This window comes from Staurois parvus, unplaced genomic scaffold (assembly GCF_062004578.1).
Source record: "Staurois parvus isolate SC_StPar_1 unplaced genomic scaffold, SC_StPar_1.0 ptg000165l, whole genome shotgun sequence".
Classification (NCBI taxonomy): domain Eukaryota; kingdom Metazoa; phylum Chordata; class Amphibia; order Anura; family Ranidae; genus Staurois; species Staurois parvus.
In genome coordinates, this window is record NW_028317961.1 from 859,689 (window position 1) to 874,924 (window position 15,236).

A 15,236-nucleotide genomic window follows, 5' to 3' on the forward strand; every position below is an offset into this window, starting at 1 on the left:
AAACAGAAAATACATACTTGTCAAAATTTTCTAGATGAAATATGGGAACATATTTTTCTAAAATCAATTGAAGCTATCACAAAACATTAGGTTTTTGTTTAGCGTTCGGTTGAAGTCAAGTAGTAAAACAAAATATTTACAAATATATAATGTATTACAATAGTAATGATTGTGACAGGTTCATTCACAACTTAACATACTGTAAATTTTTACATAACTTTTTACATTTTTTAATTTAAAATTTGGGGCTTGTGGTCCTTAGTAGTGTTATCCTCTTCACGTAGTGATGTATCTCAAATCAGCGATCACAGGAGTGAAGATTCACATATACACTGCTTAAAAAAAAAAAAAAAAAGAAAAAAAAAAAAAGAGTTTAGCATCAAGTTAATTAAACTCTTGGGATATAGATCTGGTGAGTTAAGCAGCAGAGGGGGTTGCTAACCAGATTCAGCTGCTTTGGTGTTAATGAAATTAACAACAGGCGCACTGGATGGGCAACAATGTGATGACCCCCAAAACAGGAATGGATTTACATGTGGAGGCCACTGACATTTTTTTCCCTACTCATCTTTTCAGACTGTTTTTCACTAGTTTTGCATTTGGCTAGGATCAGTGTCAATACTGGTAGCATGAGGCAATACCTGGACCCTACAGAGGTTGCACAGGCAGTCCAACTCCTCCAGGATGGCACATCAATACGTGTCATTGTCTCCCAGCACAGTCTCAAGAACATGGAGTAGATTCCAGGAGACAGGCACTTACTCTAGGAGAGCTGGACAGGGCCACCACAGAAGGTCCTTAACCCATTAGCAGGAACGGCATTTGCTCCTTTGTGGAAGGAGGAACAGGATGAGAACTGCCGGAGCCCTACAAAATGACCTCCAGCAGGCCACTGGTGTGAATGTCTCTGACCAAAAAAATCAGAAACCGACTTCATGAGGGTGTCCTGAGGGTCCAACATCCTCTAGTGGGCCCTGTGCTCACTGCCTGGCACCATAGAGCTTGATTGGCATGTGCCATTGAACACCAGAAATGTCAGGTCCACCACTGGTGCCCTGTGCTTTTCACAGATGAGAACAGGTTCACCCTGAGTACATGTGACAGATGTGAAAGGGTCTGGAGAAGTCGTGGAGAATGTTATGCTGCCTGCAACATCGTTCAGCATGACCGTTTTGGTGGTGGGTCAGTGATGGTCTTGGGAGGCATATCCATGAAGGGACACACAGACCTCTACAAGCTAGACAATACCACCCTGACTCTCATTAGGTATCAGGGTGAAATCCTTGGACCCATTGTCAGACCCTACACTGGTGCAGTGGGTCCTGGATTCCTCCTGTTGCACGACAATACCCGGCCTCATGTGGCGAGAATATGCAGGCAGCTCCTGGAGGATGAAGGAATTGATACCATTGAATGGTCCCCACGCTCGCCTGACCTAAATCCAATAGAACACCTCTGGGATATCATGTTTCGGTCCATCCGACGCCACCAGGTTGTACCTCAGACTGTCCAGGAGATCAGTGATACCCTGGTCCAGATCTGGGAAGAAATACCACAGGGCACCATCCATTGCCTCATCAGAAGCATGCCCAGACATATATGCATGCATACAAGCACCCTGGGGCCATACAAACTACTGAGTACCATTTTGAGTTGCTGCAATTAAATATGATGCCTGCTGCATCATTTTTTAACTTTGATTTTTGGGGTGTCTTTGAATTCAGTCCTCTGCAGGTTGATAATTTTCATTTTCATCAAGCAATGGGGCATCCTTAACACATTACCTAGTCCATAACAGTAAAGATATCCAGCATGATATTTTTCCCCATTGAGCTCTGATGTGTTTTCAAAGTGTTCCTTTAATAGTGTGATTCCATCTATTTATAAAAAAAGATGAAAAACCCCGCCTACTATACCTACTATGAATGGTATCATATCCGTTTCCTCCGCAGCCATGTTAGATGTTAAATGGGTAATTTCCTTCATATTACTACTCTTTAAAACAAAAATATTATTTACATGTGCAATATTTAATTTGATTATCTTCCCAAACACTGTATATTTAATATCTATAAGAATTATGTGCACCCCCTAGTGGCAATGGACCATATTACAATTAAATTTAAAATCTGAACATATTAATTAGATAATGATAATTGTAAATAAAAAAAATGTAAAAAATAAATATTACCGCTTGCCCTCCTGAGGATTTACCCCCCTTACTGACAAGGCCATTTTTTGTGCTACGGTGCTGCCTTATTTTAACTGACAAACGTGCGGTCATGCAACACTGCACCAAAATGAAATTTATGTCCTTTTTTTCCCACAAATTGAGCCTTCTTCTGGTGGTATTTGATCGCCTGTGTATTTTTTATTTTTTGCGCTATAAAAAATAAAAAGACCGACAATTTTGTGAAAAAAACAATATTTTTGACTTTTTGCTATTAAACATGTCCAGTAAAAAAAATTTAAAAATCGAATTTCGGCATAAATTTAGACCAAAATGTATTCTGCTACATGTCTTTGCTAAAAAAAAAATCTCATTACATGTAAATTAATTGGTTTACGTGAAAGCTATTGCGTTTACAAATGGAGGTATAGATACTGGAATTTTTTATTTTATTTTTACTAGTAATGGCGGCGATCAGCGACTTATAGCGGGACTGTGAAGGGCATTCTGACACTGAGGGGAACTGACTTGGTGTCAATGACATCCACAGTGACACCAATACAGTGATCAGTGCTAAAAAAAAAGCACTGACACTGTATTAATGGCACTAGGCAGGAAGGGGTTAACATGAGGGGCGATCAAAGGGTTAACTGTGTGCTGGGTGTGTTTTACTATGGGGCCCTGTGCTTGTGCTTCACTGTAATCACACTGTAATCACACTGCTTTGCAAAGCAGAGGAGAACTGTATTGTTTACAAACTGTTCTCCTCCCAGTCGGAGATGCTCGGCAATAACCGGGCGTCGGCAAGTAATCACCGCCAAGACCCAGTGATTGACAGCCACCTACCCAGAAATGCAAAATCACGTATATAGCTCTTTTGAGCAGAAGTGTCTGGATGTACTCGCAGATTACCTGTTTACTCTGGCAGTGTGTGGAAGTTTTTTGAGCATGAAGTGAGGTACATTAGAGGTAGAAGAGAATTCCCAATGATGACCCCTCTGGATCACATCCATGACCCAAGGGTTTCTGTGCAAATCTGTGCAATCTGCCACCCACTGCACACGTCTGGGTCTAAAAACCATCAAATGGGCTTCTGTTACTGCTCCAGAGCTGCCTTTGATTTGGCCAGCCTCGCAATCGATGGCTGGGGTGACTTCCATTCCCTCCTGTAGTCCTTGCCCAGCCTATTACATATTGTAGAACATCAATCCTGACATCAGTCCTAGAACATCAATCCTGACTCATCTCCCGTAACCTTGGATATTGCAGATTCCAAATTGTTGCCAAACAAGGCTGCCCCATCAAAGGGAATATGACACCAATTTGATTTGGAAGATGCATCTGCTGTGCACAGCTTAAGCCAAAAGGCTCTTCTTGCCATTACCGAGTAAAGACCCTAGCTGAGCATCAATGGCAGCTTCGCTCATAAAATCTCCGGCTTGCTTGATTTCCACTAGGATATTCACCACTGATGGTGCTTCGGCACCTGCCAAAAGACCTGTTTCCACCTTCTCGATCCACATGCCTTCACCACTGAGGTGAGTGCCAACACTAGCCTACAGGCTCTGCAGGTGGATTTGTAAATTCTTTTCACATTGGCATCCATTCTTCTATCAAGGGCATCCTTAAAAGATACAACATAGTTTATTGGCAGAGTGACAGAGTGACTAGTCTGATGATGGCTGCATCTAACAGAGATGCCGCCTCCAATAGCCAAACTTCCTCTTCCTTAAATGGATACATCTTGGCAAATCTATTAGCCATTGATGGTTTTCTGTGCACCTTCCTCCACTCATCATAAATGAGGTCTCTAACTTCCTCTATTAGGGGAAAAGAAAGTACTGACTTCCTTAATTGTGGATAATACTTCCTAGTTTTAGCTGGCTGTACCACTTCCTCTTTCTAATCGAGACCCTCCCTGATTGCTCTCAAAAGGGGTTGCACCAAGGCAAAGTCAAAGCCGACTATACAGCCTTCCTCTACCGGGGAGTTCTCCCCTGATACTGACACTAGAGAAGGTTCCCTCGGGGAACTCTTTTGTGCCAACTGCAGGCTTGACACAGAGGTTGGTGCTTGACTTGGTTTGGTAGATAATTCCTGTAGGGACTCCTTGACAGATTGTCTGATTATGGAGGCTGTATCAGCCTTCTCTGCTGCCTTATCTGTTGCTGCCTCTAGTGAGCATGCTTGGCAAAGCATTTTCCCTGAGAAAAACAAAAAAATAAAGCTTTAATAATCACTTGAATGCTTTATAAGCAGTTACAGCAATCATTTTTTCCTTTTGGGGTAAAGGTTTTACATAAATAAATAAAAATTGTCAGTGTAAAAAAAAGTGAATATGACACTTGTATGTGAATTAGTAATGGATAGTTGCTGTGCTTAATTAGAATATATATATGCACCCTATAAACCCATTAGGATAGCTGAATCATGAGTAATTGTGAATGAATACCAATAAATGAATATGAAACAATTCATAAACCAAACAATACGCTAAAAAAAATGAAAAAAAAAAACAATGCACAAGATAGAAATAATAGCTAAACAATGTCCTTGTGCTTCCACCATGTGCTGAATGAATTCAAAATGTGACAGTCCTTAGACCTCAAAATTAGTGACATAGAAATCCATGCATCCACACCTCAGTGCAAAGGCAAACGAATGGCTCACTCACCAAACCTATATGACCCCATTACAGTGGCCATATATCGCATTGTGTTTTATAGACCAGGATATTCTCTAGAGGTTCCTCCTTGTATGGTCACCATCACCCACACTTTATGGTTAGATAGCCAAAGGGACTGATATATAATTTCCAATAAATTCTTGCTCATCGAGCACCCCAAATGATAATTGGAGGGATTGGGATAGGTAATTCTTGCTATTTATGCCATACCACTCGAGGGGAATCACAACAATGAAAAACCTTTCTAAGTGTAGTTTTTAATAAGGCAACAGTAGGAATTTAAACAAACTGGAAACACTCACATGATACAGTGCCTAAGAAGCTGGCACCAGCATGTATTGCCTGTATATTCAAAATTAAGATGGCCGACGTGCATTCCAAGCCTCTATCCTGGCCAGATGTGACGTCACCGGAGCCCAGATATGATGGAACCACGTTTTTCGTTCAATGTACGTTTTGCTTGGTGGCGTCTTCAGGAAGTGACGCCTGCCATGTCCAGGCTAAATATATATAGGGATATCCTCTTTGTGATTGGACAAAAACCATTAGCTAATCATATCTTGATTGGGTGGCTCCGGAATCATGGCCACTAAGGCTGAACAGTAACAGACTCAACATGCTGCTGCAATAGATAACTTCAGCTTCATAGTGTAAAGAACTTAAAAATGAATAATAAAGAACTCAATACTGCATTATTACATGAAATAAGTTGATTGGTTAGAGTGAGTGCAAACAAAGCATGTAAAATGACCCAATAATAAAACAATATATTAAATGAATAACCATACTAACAGATTAACCCCTTGTTTAAAGGATTGATTCTAAATGCTTAATTTTGTTTCTTATTTTTAATTTTCAGCCATAGAGAATGCTAAATCTAAATCATAACATACATAATAATAAATAATGATTAATAGTACCTAAAATATATGTAAGATAAATATTTATTTTAAATTAAAAAAATAAATTTTTTTTTAATTTAAAATCAAAGATTGAACCGTTCCTGAAACTCTTCTTAAAAGGGACAGGGTGTTTTCAAATAGGATGACTAAAGTGATATATAATAAGTGACCTCTCACCAGAGGGTCACTACCAGGGGCAGACTGACCACTACCAGGCACGGCCCGAGGGCCCGGGGTCAGTAGGCCCCATGAGATGCCCCTGGTACCTTTTTCATAGGCTTTTTTGAGTTTGGACAAGGACACAGGGGCCCCATAATCCCCTATTGCCCGGGCCCCATGAGTTGTCAGTCCACCCCTGGTCACTACTGTTTGTGTAAACTAAGTTACATTAGTGCCTAGGTTGACCTACAGTAGGTGGCCCCTCAACTGAGGGATCACCAAATCTGGTCAAAGGGATTGGAATGAGTCCTGCTTACCCCTGTTGTTAAAGGGGCAAATTTATTTTAGCTTTGGGTACAAAGAGTATAATAAATTACCTCTCATCTGAGGGCCACTGAGGTGAACCTAAAGAATAAGGGGATATACTAGATGACATAGATGCCTAGGTTTAACAAGAATAAATGGTCTCTCATCTGGGGGTCCATCAGATAAGGTCAAGGAGGTTTGGAAATCACCACGGTATGTTGTAAACACATAGGGATAGAGAATGGCTAAAAGGCAATTTTAGTGGGTGGGTTCCCATCCAATATATTTTACAGCAAAAATAGTTTAATAGTCCCGAATGGCATGCAGATAGGGACCAATATTAATAATTGGTAAGGAAGCAGGTGAGATTTATATCTCAATTTAAACCTTTAGGGTCCAAAGTGTGTATTCTATGTATCCATTGGGTTTCCATTTGGGAGAGTTTAATAGTCATATCTGTGCCTCTCCAACTCTATCTATTCTCCAAAATTGTAACTAACCGGGATCTTTGTTATGCTTCAGTCAGCAGTGGCTGGAGACACTGTGTTGTCTATACCCTTTTTTAATGTTGGTAATATATTTACCTATATGTGTGGACAACTTTCTGGTGGTTCTACCACTATATTGTAAATCGCAAGGACATGTTAATAGATATGCCACATAACGGGTGTCACATGTGATAAACGTTTTTATGGGGTATGTTTCCCTTGTGACATTAGATGAAAAACTGTTTATTTTCTTACATTTATTCCTAATGATCCTACATGCCTTGCATCTGCCACATTTAAAGGAGCCCTTAGCATCCAAGAATGTGGGGGGTCTCTTGGGGGGTTCCACCACATTCATGGATAAGAGATTTCTCAACCCAGGTGCTTTTTAGATAAATGTGGGCCTCGCTGATAATATTTGTTTAAGGGTAGGGTCCCTTAGCAGTATTGCCCAGTTTCTTCCAACTATCTTTTCCAGTTCTTTATATTGGAGGTTGAATCCTGTTAACAATGCCAGTTCTTTACCTGGGCCTGTTCTAACTTTAGGCTCTAAGAGGGCATCCCTTTCCATGTTACCAACCTGGGTTCTTAACACCTCCAATTCTGCTTTCTTATATCCTTTCTCAACAAACCTGTTTAAGAATTAATCTGATTGCTCATGATAGTCCTCTTTCCTGCCACAATTCCTTCTTATTCGCATAAACTGCCCCTTCGGTATAGCTCTTAGCCATTTTGGATGGTGAAAACTTCTTTTGGACATGTAACCATTCCTATCCATTTCTTTAAAATATGTTCTTGTGTCTAATCCCTTTCCATTCCTGAAGATTCCAAATCCATGAATTAAATAGTCTCACTATGAATAGTATTAGTTAACTTAATGCTATAAGCATTGACATTCATGGAATCAAGGAAAATCCTCGGTTCCTGGGGTTCGCCCTCTCAAATAATAAAGATGTCCTCAATGAACCTCTTGTACATTTTTAATTGTGGTCGGTATGTGTGGAAAATTGTTTCCTCCTCCAATTTATTAAGGAGAATAGTAGCAACACTTGGAGCGTATCTCACTCCCATGGCTACTCCCTTAATTTGATTTCAGAATTGGCCATTATACCAGAAATAGTTGTTGGCTATAGCCATCTCTAGCCCTTCTAGTAAGAATTATTTCTGTGGTGATGTTAAACGCGAATATTTGCATAGGGCCCACCTTGTGGCCTCCAATGCATCTATTTGTTTAATGTTTCTGTACAGAGATTCAACATCTACCGTTACAAGTAGAGTTTGTTCTGTAACCTCCACATTCTTAACATCTGCAGAGACGTTAGAGCTTGTTTGCTTTGGAAAAAATAAACAACAGACTTACAGGCTGGATAACCGTGTGAAGATAAAAGAAAGAAAACCTAAAAAAGAAAAACGAATGCAGCCATCACATTTGAGAATTCATAAGCTGCAGTATAATAAATGTTTGTTTTTAGGTTTAATACCACATTAAACCGAAAGATCACCATCTTGTGCTGAGAAGCACCTGAAACCCCTAAGCCCATGCTCAAAGACTGGAATTAGCACTTTTCTATTTCTCTTTAATACCTGGTTGTGGAAGGAAAAAAACAGAAATAAGACATCTTTTATATATAAAAAAAAGTATTTGGCATGCATAAGACTTTTCAGATTTTCACATCAGAGCAGGAAATACATTCATTTGTAACATTCACATCGCATTTTTACTGCCTAGAAAATTCTTCTAAAAACGTAAGTAGCATACATCAAAATGCTGTATTGCTTTTTTTCCATCTGGAGGCTTTGTACAAAGTAAGAGCTGTAAAATACACCTTGATTATTGTAGGTTCTTTGTCTCACACCTTTGTACTCAACTTCAAAATACTTATTTTTCTGCAATACCTTTATAAAAAATTATAGTTCTATTATCAATGGTGCTTTTAGGCTATATTTCAGCCTACAATATCTTCATATGAGGTATGAGTATAAAATTCAGTAATTCAGATGGATATGAAACAATTAATAATGCTGTTATTTTGATATTCCTAGTCAAAGAACAGAAATGATAGGAACACTTACATTTTTGTGTAACAGCTGTCGTATTATAGAATTCTCACTGCCATAATATAGAATTTTATAACACAAACATAATAAGTAGTAATGTACTTTATGCGGATATATAGAAACAAAACTGAGTTTCATAAAATATGAAATCTTTATTAGGCTAAGTCAAATTAAAAACAATACAATACACATTAAAAGAGCTTGGCTTAAAGGTTCACAACAGATTCCATTGTGGGGTCCCTGACAAAACCTATACCAGTTCCTGATCAGAGCATGTACGTATACATTCCAACCTTGCAACCATTTTATGCTTCTGCTTGATCCCAACCTGCAACTACTTGTTACTGACCTTTGGCTTGTTTACCAACTATGATTCTGTTTGATTCTCTACCTGCTACATCTGCTACCACACCCCAGCTTGCTCATATCCTGCTTGGGTAATCCTGAGGACTGTGACCTGGCACTAGGGAAACCTATCTCCACTATCAGGAGATCTAGTGAAGACAAGTTAGTGCATAAACCCTATGCCTTGGGTGCCCCACGTCACCCGCTAGGGGAACATGCTTGTGTATATCATGCCGATATCTGTGTGACCCTTTTCACTGCAATAGCCAGTGTTCTCCAAGCTTGATTCCTGATTATGACAGCACCTGTACAGAGGGGGGACCTGTAAAAATACCTTGTTGCAATGTTGATCTTGGCCTCTTCCTTTTATTCCTGACCTGGTAGATGTGGGGGTCTGCGGGGGAAAATTACCTGAATCTGGAAACCCACTTTAAGATAAGGAGGCCTCCAACTATCTGCCCCATGTCAACAACCAATGATTGTGCTGCCACTGACATCCTAGCAATCAATGATGTCATCAGTTGTTAGGACACAGTTGGTCAGCCCACACAGCAATCTATGCTGCTAGAAGGGAAGGGAGGCATGGTTGTAAGACTGGACAAGGTCCTTCATTGATCGCTCCCCCTGGGACTCTCCCACTGTCCCTTTCCTCCCCCTCTTTTTTTTTCCTCTTCACCTCTATACCTGTACTCTTTCTTTATTATTTCCCTCCCCCTGCACAAAAACTTTTTTGAAAATGTGGTGAGCATTGTTTGGTACTGTCAGAGTGATCAATTCAGGTGTGTCTTCTGTCGAGTCCCCCCATTGGGCCTAATCTTGAATAGATGACATGTCGCTGATAAGGTAAAGGCCGCTGTACCTACTTAATAATAAGTGCAAGACTATTACCAGTTTCTCTATACTGCATCTACCTTATTGGTCAGTTTGTGTGTATTTAGTTCATTTTCATTTCAAGCGTGCACTGAGAATGATTGTTTTTTCTTATCTTAGCCCTCTGTGGATACAGAATGATTGTAATGATCACAATGGTACTACGAAGACATGACTGTCTACCTATGTATGTTCGGACTTTTCCTCTGTCATGGAGTAAATAAATAAAGAATTTAAAAAAAAGTTTAGAACAAGAAAGAACTTTGAAGAGAGCTACTGTTTTTTTATAGTGGGGAAGAGTTAAAACTGCTGTCAGTTTTCACTGCTGTATTCATAAAGGAGATTTTATCTAATTTCTTGCTCCAGGGTTGATGGCCACCAGATAGAAAGTGAAAGAATTTTCCTTTAGAAGGGCACAGAAAGCAATATTAATCCAATACAGGTATAGCCTCTGTCCCATATTGGTTTTAGCAAATGAGTTTGGTCAATGTTCTAGTTTAGGAATGACATTATGATGAGACATCAACCTGAAGGCCAGTCATGCAAAAAAAAAAAAAAGCCAGAAGTCTTTTCCTCTTAGGTAGAGAAATATACATCAATTTATAAAAAGCTTAATTACTAAGACAGTCAATCAGTCTATATCTGTCTAAAGTCTTAAAAGAATGCAAATACAGTGAGAGCTAATGAAGCAGAGGTATATGTTTTCTATATCCTCTTTGAATGCAGTTTGCAAAGGTAATGTAAGGACTATAATGAGGTAGACAGTGACAGTGACAACTATAATATGTCACCTTATTAAGCTGAAATGTTTTTTGAACCAATGCATGGTTTTATTTTTGGTGGTGGATGACTGAAAAAGCTTGATATAAAATAATCTTTGCTGTTCAGATTTGTCTATCCAGATTAGCGAACTGTAATGGAGAGAGGCTTACATACTGTAATCTTCTAGGTAAAGATGGGAAAATCCAAAGAAAAATCTTTTTTTTAATCTCTTGTAAACAGATTGTTCACAGCCACTAACAAATGTTGACAGAAACACTGTCTGTCATTGCAAAAATTTGGTAAGGGACAGGCTGAGAGATTCCAATTAAGAACAGGTAAGTTTGTTGCACAAAGGAGTGAGACTGTAGACAATCAACTGGCAGAAACCAGCCTAGGGAAACAAATTAAGTGGACACCCTACGAGTGGTTGTCCAGGGCAGAGTTGTTGTACTCAGACCAGGGCTGTGTTTTCAGCCCCTGCTAAGAGTGCAGCATCACAAGATAGAGTGGAAGAGTCCTTAAGTGGGACAAATAGAGGTGTGAGCTGGGAAGGTGATGAATATTAGGGGACATATTTTCTATAGGGTTGGCCCCAGAGGGGTTGTTACTTTAGCCTTGAAGCATCTGTAACAATAGATTTGTGCACTTATTTATGCTTACACCAGGGGTGGACTGACCATTTGGAAACTCGAGCACTGCCCGAGGGCCCGGGGTCATGAGATGCCCCCGGTACCTTTTTCATAGGCTTTTTTAAATTTTGGCAAGGACACAGGGGCCCCATGATCCCCTATTGCCCGGGGGCTCCATGAGTTGTCAGTCTGCCCCTGGCTTACACTTATAAACCAAAGTGTTTTTTAGACTTTGAACAGTCCTAGAGCTAGTAGGTTTGAACCCCCTGATTGGGTGCTTATATGCTATATGCATTCTTCCAGAGCTACATTTTATTTGGATGCCATTTTCTCTAGTATTGAATAAATTGTCATAATTGTCAAATAAATCTGTGAATATGACACTGTATGTTCACTGTGCATGCAATGCACGATTCACTCAGAAACTGTGCAATAAACAGAACATTTATCAACATGACTTTCATCAGTGATTGTTTTTCTGTGAATATATGGTAAAAATTTGTGAATCTAGCACAAGGAATTTGCATATTGCCCAAAACTAAGAAACATGTCCCATAATTTTAAGACAAATAATATGAGAACATAGCAGAATGGGCTGGATGTTTTAAATGGCATATCAGCATGAAACATAATAAGAGATTTTTGTGAAAAAACCTCTCCAGGAATGAGACCTCATAGGCTGGTACTGTGGAGTGGCCTAATCCACTGTTTAGTATCCTAATTCATGTCAGGTGAGATGGACTGCAAAAACCTAACTAGATGCCAGGAGATACCCAGTATATTATAACCATAGCATGAAAAACTTAGTATGGAAGGACATAGTAAGTAGAGTCACTTTAAATGTACCATGGATTTTTTTGGATGATTTTCTGTCTACCAGAAAAGGACAAAAATAAGGAAGCAAGGAAGTTTTTTTTCTATTTCAGCTGTAAGCAAAGCTTGTAAATATTTTTCATTGTTACATTAACTAGCGTCAAAATATAATAATAGTATCTGTATCTTCTATATGTTTTGCTTAAAGTTGTTTAGTGTATGTAAAAAAAAAAAAAAAAAACAACAAGCGTTCATCACCGCAATATTTAGTATCAAAGAACTGTGTACTAGTACTACAAATATACGGTATATTGCTTTCTTTTAAATAACTGATTTAAAAAAAACTATTTCTGTAATAAGATAAGAAACTGTAGTACCCAATAATAAAGCAAAAAAGACTGAAATTATTGTGAAAGACAATGGGCCTGATTTATTAAGTGTATGTAGGCTGGCCCGTGGATAAAGTGTGGACTAGCGAATTGGATCATCAAAGCATTTACTATGCATCCATGACGCAGATGAAGTGCGCTGATATAATTTTTTAATTAGTGAAAACTGGGAAAAAAGCCATAGTGCACGCTATGCTGGGGGTATCACAGTACATGTGTACACATAAACTCACTTAGGGGAATGCAAAAAAGCTCTAACAAAGGATTTTTGGTGTCAGTTTCCTTAACCACTTCAAGTCCAGACACATTTACCCCCTTCCTGTCCAGGCCAATTTTCAGCTTTCAGTGCTATCACACTTTGAATGACAATTGCGCTGTCATGCAACACTGTACCCATATGAATTTTTTAGCAATTTTTTGAGACATATAAAGCTTTATTTTGGTGGTATTTATTCACCACTGGGATTTTTATTTTTTTTGCTATGTAAATGAAAATGTCCAAAAATTTTGAAAAAAAGTGTTTTATAAAATTTTGCAAATAAATAATATTTCATCATAAATCTTGGCCAAAATTTATTCCGTAATCTTTTTAGTAAAAAAAAAAAAACCCAAATTAGTTTATAAACAAAAATGCTAATTTTTAAACCTTTTTTTTACATTTTTATTTTATTTTTTTATATTATTATTTATGCTTTTTTTTTTTTTTTACATACCGTCATCCTAGCAGTACAGTGTCACCATGGTGACACTGTTCTACTTGTGGGGGGTGATGAAGATTTTTTTTTTTTTTACACTGATTGCTTTTACACCCATAAAGGCTGTAAAAGCAATCATTTCTCTTTCTCTCTGGCTGCATTCTTGCAGCCATTGAGAACTACTGTATGAGCTGTGCTTGGTCACAGGTTGTCACTTGGTACAAGGCTGTTGTGAATAGCCTTGTACCATGTGACCTCTTTGATCATTCGCAGATTTCACACGTAGTAAGCAATGATGTCAGAAGTGACATCTTGCTTACTACTCTGCATATGATCACAGATTGGCCAATCAGTGATCACATGATCGGGACCTTGCACAGAGGTCCTGTACGACGATCGGTGTTCCACTGTGTCCGGAGGACACAGCGGGTACCGGATCACGGTGCTGCGTGCTCCCAGGGAGCGTGCACAGTCCAAAATGGCGAGCGCCGTTTATGAACGGCAACCCGCCCCTGGACTGCCACCGTCCAGCCATTTATATACAGCGGCCGGACGGTGGTTAAGAACTACTAATTCAGGTAAGCATCACCGACATGTGTGACAAACACAGGTATTTCTTAAGTTAACTAGGTAAAGTGTATATGTGAATACACTCCAAACACTACAGGAGTATTTACATATACACAGATAAATCTGAGGATTTACTCAAAAAAAGGTAGTTCAAACTGCAATATATATTTATTGACAGAGTTGCATAATATATACAAATTACACACTAAACAGTATTTAGAAAACAATGCACAGTACAAGTACAGTAGGTTACATGATATTTACAAAATTACCCACAACACTATCTTTACAATGCAAAATATGAAAGTGCAGCGCTAATGAACAAAATGTATAGAATGGATCTGAGGCTGACCACAACCTTGAATAAAGTCCAAAGAAATAATGTCCAATTCTAATCACATAAAATAAAATCAGTGACTTCGTTACTCCCAGTGAGGCACAAACTAGATATCGTGCAGGAAATATAAGAAATGCACACTCACCAGATGCACGAAATGAAAGCGCAATAATTAAAACCAGAGGTCCCCTCTTGTCCTATGGAAGGTGCAGCTCACACTGGGTAGGCTTTCTCACAATATTGGCACCTTTAGAGGTCTTCTCTACTGGTGGGGGCTGCGGTGGGGGTCAGCACAAATGAGTCACTCTCCTCTGGGCCTCGGGGGTAGTCACCATGGGATCCTGGGGGATTAAATGCTCGGCGTGGAGCAGAGAATAGTGGCCATAGTGTAGTAGGTCAAAATCTCAAATCTTTATTAATGAATCAGAGTAGGTTCAGTCTTTCCCATGATTGTGATTCCTACTGAACCAGACAGAGACCATTTAAAGGCTCAGGAACCCTTTGCAGGTGTTATGGCTTAATTAGCTGATTAGAGTGGGACACTTTGAGCCGAGAACATTGCACCTTTTCACAATATTCAAATTTTTCTGAGTGTGGATTTGGGGTTTTCATGAGCTGTAAGCCATAATCATCACAATGATGACAAATCACGGCTTGAACTATCTTGCTTTGCATGTAATGAGTCTATCTCATATATTAGTTTCACCTTTTAAGTTGCATTACTGAAATAAATGAACTTTTGCACAATATTCTAATTTGAGTTTCACCTGTATTGTTCATTAGCGCTGCACTTTTTCATATTTTGTATGCTTGAGAGGTTTTAAGGTTTCCTTTTAGTGTATCAGCTGCTTATATTTTCATTGTTTTAGCGCTCGCTTGACCACTCTTATTTTATCTTTACAATGCAATGTACAGTACAAGTATTTAGTTAGTTTACCTCTCAGCCTATGTGTCCCCAGGACAAAAAGCTCATAGCTTGGTAACAATTTGTTATAACCCCTCTCATTTCTTTACAGTGGCTAATATAATGCACCAAAATTGGTTGCTATACCTAGCA